Genomic DNA, 7,766 nt, shown 5'->3' with positions numbered 1-7,766 from the left:
AAATGAAGGGTCTAGGCCCGAAACATCAGCTTTCCTGCTCCTCTGATGCTGCTTGGCCTGCTGTGTTCATCCAGCTCTACACCTTGTTATCTCAGATTCTCCAGCATCGGCAGTTCCTACTATGTCTGAATCGGGTGGTTCAACGCCAAATTCTGTGACTTGAGCACAATAGTCTGGGTCTAATGCTCCCAGCGCTGGTCTGTGGGAACCTTGTATTGTTGGAGATGCTGTCTTCAGACATTAAACTGAGGCATCTCCAGCTTTTCAGGTGAATATAAAAGATCCTCTAACACTGTATCAAAGGAGGGCAGGGGAGTTCTCTCTGTTACCCTTGAACGATAATCTCTCACAATGATGGAAAATAAAGTAGATTTTCTCTTCATTATTACATTGTTACTTGCGTGATCTTGCTGTGCACAAGATGGGGGTGCGATGGCCTAATGGTATTATCACTGGACTATTAATCTAGAGACCTAGGTAATGGTCTAGAGACTGGGAGTTGAATCCGATAATGACAGAATGGTGGAATTTGAATTCAATGAAAATGTGGAATTAAGAGCCTAATGATGACCATGAATCCATTCTCAATTGTTGGAAAAACTCATCTGGTTCACTCATGCCATTCATGGAAGGAAACTGCCATCCTTACCTGGCCTGGCCTACATGTGATTCTAGACCCACAGCAATGTGATTGACTCTTAACTCTTAAATTAGGGATGAGCAAATAAATGCTGGCCCAGCCAGTGAAGCCCTCATCATATAAATGAAGCATGACTTTCTTACTTTTTTATTCAATTCCCCTTGCAATAAATTATAATATTTTATTAGTGTTTCTGTACACTTGCAGTACTTTCATTCTAGTCATTTGCAATTGATGAACTTGGAACGCTCAGATCCCTCTGCATTTCAGATCTCTGCAATCTCTCACCAATTAGATAATATGCTTTGTATCCTTTGTGTCAAAATGGATTGTTTCACATTTTCCTACAATGAACTCTGTCTAAGGCCTTAAGACCATAATAAATAAGAACAGTAGTAGGATGTTTAATGTCTCATACCTGCTCCACCGTTCAATAGTATAATGGCTGATCTGACATTCTTGATGTCCATTTCCTGCCCTTTCCTTCTATCCCTTAATCCGCCGACTGATCAAGATTCTATCTATCTATCACAGCCTTAAATAAATAGAGACTCTGCCCCCACAGTTCTCTGTGGCAAGGAGTTCCAATGACTCACAACTTTCTGAGAGAAGAAATTCCTCCTGATCTCAATCATAAATTGGCATCCCCTAATTCTGAGACTATACCCTGATCTTAGCCTCTCCCATGAGGGAAAACATCCTTTCAGCATTTACCCTGCTAAGTTACTTCAGAATCCATATGTTTCAATAAATTTATGATTCCTATATGTTGCCAAATCTTCGCCCATTCATTTAAACTGTTTATATTTTTTTGCAGTGTCTTAGGTTCTCTACACAAATTACTTGCCAACCTATCTTTATTTCAGCACCAGTTTGGTAACCATACTTCCATTCAAGTCATTTCTGTTATTTGTAAACGGTTGAGGTTCCAGCACTGATCTCTGTAGCACAACACTCGCCATTGCTTGCCGACCTTGCCGACCACTCATGCCAACTCTCTGCTTCCTGTTAGCCAGCTAATCTTCTATCCATTCCAGTGTGCCAGCCCCAACTTTCTGAGCTTTTACCTTCGATAATAATCTTATTAAATGCTTTCGTGAAATCTTAAATTACCTTTGAGTCAAGCAATATCTCAATTTTACAAATCTCATCCTGGTTTACATTTCAAGTCATGGCTCCACTATTCCCTATCTCTGTGATTCGTGCAGTCTCAAAACCTTCTGAGATATCTGCATTCATCTATTTTCAGCCTTGAGCTTTCCCAAATTTCAGTCACTCCACCATCTTCATTTGCCTGGGCTCTAAGCTCTACAGTTACCCTACCTCCACTTTTACACAGTTTGATGTCTCTTGCCTTGGTCAAAATTCTTCATAAATTGTACCTTTGTAATCTTTTGTCCAACTATCTCCTTATGTAGCCCATGCTGAAATTTTCTTTTTGATTCTCCTGTCACGTGCCTGAAATGTCCCATTCTGATAAAGGTGCTATATAAAAACATTTTGTGGTCAAACCCTTTCTTGCGTACACATTTTCAGTATCTGCTGGGCCTAAGTGAAGAGTGCTGAAGCCTACAGTAAGCACAATATTATGAGACCATCATTTAAGTGGGGCAGTGTAACTGAATTCAGTGCACTTGGAAAACTTTAAGGTAGCACCAAAAAGTGACCATGAAAGCAAGTGTTGTAACAATCCAACTGAGTCACTAAATTCTTTAAGGGCATTATACCTAGTTTTACCCATACAAGCCTTTAGTCTCCTGCTGCACAGTTGACATTTAATATCCTGAGGATGACTGGAAATGATCATTAAATATCACCTCACCAATATTGCCATATCCTAAGAATGAATTCTAAAATAGCAATTGTTACCTATCTGTTATCCTGCACATCACCCAACTGAACTCCTCAATGTATCAAAACTCTCTACTTGCATCTGCCATGACCCATAAAAGTCAGTTGATGGGGCACAGCTGAGTACAAGCTATTAACTGCTTACCAGTTTTTCTACAACCTATTTGAACCCCTTAATTCAGTAGTGTTGTATTCGTCCATCCTGCTGCCTGCCAATGCATATCCAGTTCATACTTCAAAAGCAAACAGGTTAGTTAGGAACCTACACAGTGTTTAACTTCACCTGGATCGTGCACTGTTGATGTAAACTTCCTTAGTAGCCTGTTTGAAAACAGTTGCTAACAGTCTCTTTAAAAAGCTCAGCAACTGATTTAAACAGAAAATAACACCGTGATAGCAAACCAGTCACCTGTCACAATGTAAAACATTAAATCCCAGCTTTGTTCTGGTAAATCTGTGCATGACTCTTAACAAGAGACCAGAATTAATGAATAATAACATTGTTGATGAGTTCTCATGTTAAACATATGATACACAATTACAAACTGAAAGTATATTTATTAAGTTTACAATAAGACAACTTCCAGATTGGATAATTTATGGAATTTATAAGGAGAGAATTTTATAATTTGGGAGTTTATTCTCAGGGTTGACACTGAGAGTTTGCAAGGATAGAGTTTCTTATGAGAATGCTTATATTGAGACAATTTATATGACGCACTTGATAGTGAGAGAGATTGCAGTGAGAAAGTTTACAGCGAAAGTTCAAAGTGAATATGTATACTGCAAGAGAGATCATGAAGCAAATATTTTGATACATCGTATTGTGAATGTGTCACGAAAGTTTACCGTGAAAATGTTTGATGAGAATGTTATGTTAAAAGTTTGTATTGCAAAAGTCTCAAATGCAAGATGTAGTGAGGAACATGAAAAAACTTACAATCAGAGTTTCTAACGGTGACTAACTTCAAAAGTGCTTAATTACTTGTGAAGCACTTTTAAAAATCCTGAAGTTGTGAATAGCACATGATAAAGTGACTTTCTTTGCTTTCTCATTTTCTTTTTCAAACCTCCCTTCCTTTTTTTATTTTCTTCTTAATTTCTTTTACTCCCACCCTTTCTTTCTTCCTTCCTTCTATCATTTCATTGTTTCTTTCACTCTATCTTTCTTGAAATGGGTTTAAGGGGAAAACTTGCACCATTTACAGTCTCAGTTATTTTGCACGTCTGAGCTTAGAAACCTGTTTTGAGCAGTGACATAAAACAGGACATACCGGCTTGGCTGCCATTTCACTGGAGCACTTGGTATTCAGTCCCATTGTTGCCAATTAAATTAAATGTCAGACACTACATAGAGTTGACATTGAGAGTTGATATTGAGTTTACACTGTAACATAGTTTACAGTGTGTGTGCTAGTAATAGAATTCACAGGGAGAGAGCTGATAATGAGTGAGTTTAATACAAGAAACTTTACTTTGAAAATTTACTGTCATTAAACATTTTGTAAAGGCTGGACAGTACAGCAACAGAGACTGCAGTGAGGTAATTTATAATGAGCAATTTTGTAAACCTTGTTCCTTCATAAGAACTCTCTTAACTGCCCTCTCTTTTTGCCCTCTCATTTCTTGTGGTCTCTTACTCCAATGGTCTCGTTCACTAACCAGGCTATTTCTGAGCTCTTGTTTCTGTATTTCCCATTCACATTTCTCTACGCCTTTCCAAACTCACTTCCTTCTGCATGTGTCTCTGGACAAATAAAGCTCTTCCTGCAAGTTGGTTTCCACTTCCCACTCTCCATTGACCACAATGCCTCTACAACTGTCTATTTCCCTAGCTACACACCTGCCTGTGCCACTGATGCCCTTTACTGTCTGCAACCCTTGATATCCTCCAGTACAGCCACCAGCTCGACTTCTGTTCAAAACAGTGAAAATTTAAGTCTACCCGATGACAGCTGACTTTCCAATGTTGCCGGTCCACATACCATAGAATCCATACGGTGTGGAAGCAGGCCATTCTGCCATCGAGTCCACACTCACCCTCCGAAAAGCACCCGACCCAGACCTGTCATGTCCCTGTAACCCTGCATTTCCCATGGCTAACCCACCTAGCCTGCACATCCCTGGACAGTACGGGTAATTTAGCATGGGCAATCCACCTAACCTGTACGCCTTTCGACTGTGGGAAGAAACCAGACCACCCGAAGGAAACTTATGCAGACACGGGCAGAATATGCAAACACCACACAGAGAGTCATCCAAGGCTGGAAACAGATCCAGGTCCCTGGTGCTGTCAGGCAGCAGTGCTAACCACTGAGCCACTGTGCTGCCCCCATTCTCCAACAAACTCCACTTTCCTCTTGCAAAAACACTACTAATTCAGAATCATTCTGGACCGCTCAGTCAATGTCACATTTTCTCCATCATTTACTGAAACCCCTCTCCCCTGCCCCTTCTACCTCATATCTAACTAAAGATGAGTGTCATGTGAACATTTATTTTGAAAGAGTTTTGTTTATTTTGAACTTATAGTGTGAGAGCTTTTAATGACTGAGTTTATTTTCACCAAGTTTACAATGAGTGTTTATAGGGAAAGAATTTATAGGAAAAAAGTTTATAGTTATTGAATTTGTATTTAGTTTATGGTGTTTGAGGCTTTAATGAGCTTATGGTGATTAATCACTTTTATAATAAAAATTTATGGTTAGGGAGCTTGTATTGAGAGAGATGACAGGAAGAGAGTTCTAAATGAATTTACACCGAGAAAAGTCACAGTAAAAGAGTCTATAATGAGGGAATTTGTACGCAGAGTTTATAGTGACAGTGTTAAACTGAGATAGTTTATAGTGAGAGAGTTTATGTCACTGTAGTTTTGGCACTAGGGGATCAGGGTTACGGGGAGAAAGCAGGAGAATGGGGTTGAGGAACTTATCAGCCATGATTGAATGGCGGAGCAGACTCGGTGGGCCGAATGGCCTAATTTCTGCTCGTATGTCTTATGGTCTTATGTGGTCCGTGCCAAATTTATCTTGGTGAGGCCTCTTGGAGCACAAACTGCAAGTGTGCAGAGTGGGTCAATTGTAACATCAATCAGCGTCTAACACTGATTTATTGCCAGTGCTGCCATTTTGGATTTCACACCTCTAAGTAACACTTCTTCCTAGATGTACACAAATGTTCAGAAGCAGGAAGAAACCCTACCAGCACTATTTAAACCAACCAACAAAAACATGCAGGTTATTTATTGATTTGTTGTTTTTTATTCTCTCATGGGATATTGGCGTTGTTGACTGGGCCAAGCATTTATTACCTGTGCCTAATTGCCCTTGAGAAGGTGGAGGTGAGTTGCCTTCTTAAGCCGCTGCAGTCCATGTGCTGTAGGTAGACCCTCAATGCTGTTAGATCATAGAATCCCTACAGTGTGGAAACAGACCCTTTGGCCCAACAAGTCCACATCAACCCACAACCTAGACCCATCCCCCTATAACCCACCTAATGTACAAACCCTGAATACTACGGGCAATTTAGCATGGCCAATCCACCTAGCCTGCACATCTTTGGACTGTGGGAGGAAACCGGAGCACCTGGAGGAAACCCACACAGACACAAGGAGAATGTGCAAACTCCACACAGACAGTCGCCCGAGGGTGGAATCGAACCTGGGTTCCTGGCGCTGTGAGGCAACAATGCTAACCACTGAGCCACTGTGCCACTGTAGGGCAGATTTTACTGAAGAGATCAAAGCAGAAGCAGCAGACACAGTAAGAATCTGTTATAATGTCTACAGAAGAGTCCAAAACAGGAAATTGCATTGTTGCTGGACAAGATTAATGAAAAAAAAACTTTTTTTTCCTAACTTGCAAGTTGTAGGTTTAATGCAGACTTTTCTCTTTCGGGAGCTCCATGATATAAGTGAATTTGCAGTAAACTGAACCATGTTGTGATTGACTTCCACTGAAGGTAAGCTGCTCAGAGGCAGAGGGAGGAGAAGGGTCCTCGGGAGGAAGAGTTATCCAGCTAGGTTCTTCAGGACCACTTCTTCTGTCCTGACCTAAGCCAGAAATAGTCACCTTCAATTGACAGTACTCAGAACTGTAACAATGTCTGAAACCAGATCCGCAGATTCAGAGCAAGGTGAGGAAGCTGCAGAACTGACTGTGGCCCTGAATCACTTTTGCACAAGATCCTTCCAGATTAGTATATGCTGCATTTTAAAGGAAATCTAATTTAGGGATTTGGATATTGCTGGCTGGGTCAGCATTTATGGCCCATCCCAATGTGCCCCTTAGAAAGTGTTGGTAAGCTGCCTTGTTGAATCATTGTTATACACCTGGTCCAGTGCATCCACAGTGCTGCTAAGAAGAGAGCTCTAGGATTTTGACCCAGTGACAGTGAAGGAACAATGATATATTTCCAAGTGAAGATGGTGTGGGCTTGGAGATGGTGTTGTTCCTATGTATCTGCTGACCTTGTCCTTCTTAGTTGATGAAGTGGCGGATTTAGAAGGTGTTGTTGAAAGAACCTTAGCAAATTGCTATTGTGTGTAGACCGTACACACTGCTGTAACTATGCATTGGTTATAGAGGGAGTGAATATTGAAGCTACTGGATTGAGAGGTCTTATGCTGAGAGTTCATTATGAGAATAGTGCACCTGATTAAATGGACTGCATTTTACAGGTTGCTTTTGAGTGTTGTTGCAGCTGCATTCTTCCAAGAAAATAGAGACTGCTTCATCACAATCCTGACTTGTACCTTGTAGATGGTTGACACGCTTTGGGGGAGTCAGAAGGTGAGTTACTTTCCACAGAATTCCAAGCCTTTGACCTACTCATGCAGTCACTGTATTTTTATAGCTGGTTCGGTTAAGTTGTTGATCAACAGAATCTCTGATAATGGTGGGGTATTCAGAAATGGCAAAATAGTTGAATATTAAGTGGAGAGTTCCAGCCTCACACCTATAGGTTCTTGTGCCCACTTTGCTGATCCTGTTTACGATCAGAACCATGAGATAAATCCAAGTGCTGCTGCAGTGAGAAGCAGGATTTGAGACAGGGTCTCTTGGTTTTCCAGGTATGGAACATTGGAAAGTGGCAGGATCAGCGTCCTGTTTCAGAATGCACAGGTACCATTTCAGAGAAACCTGGCTACAGTGTCAAATACCTCACAATTCAAGGAATCTTGCCATAACCAAAATGTCAAAGTCTTTAGCAGATGGTAGAAGAGACAATATGTGTCAATGAATCACTTGGATTTAACTTTCTGCTAAGTTTCTTC

The 7,766-nt window shown here is 40.7% G+C and overlaps 1 protein-coding gene across 8 annotated transcripts in view; it reads left to right on the top strand.

The window, feature by feature from the left end:
• LOC109918539 (paired box protein Pax-2) overlaps positions 1–7,766 on the top strand; it is a 219,620-nt gene that overhangs the window by 167,636 nt on the left and 44,218 nt on the right. The window lies entirely within an intron of this gene.

This window comes from Rhincodon typus, chromosome 34 (genome assembly GCF_021869965.1).
Source record: "Rhincodon typus isolate 14 chromosome 34, sRhiTyp1.1, whole genome shotgun sequence".
NCBI classification, from domain to species: domain Eukaryota; kingdom Metazoa; phylum Chordata; class Chondrichthyes; order Orectolobiformes; family Rhincodontidae; genus Rhincodon; species Rhincodon typus.
The sequence above is the reverse complement of the archived record's forward strand: the minus strand, read 5'-3'. Positions and strand labels throughout refer to the sequence as shown.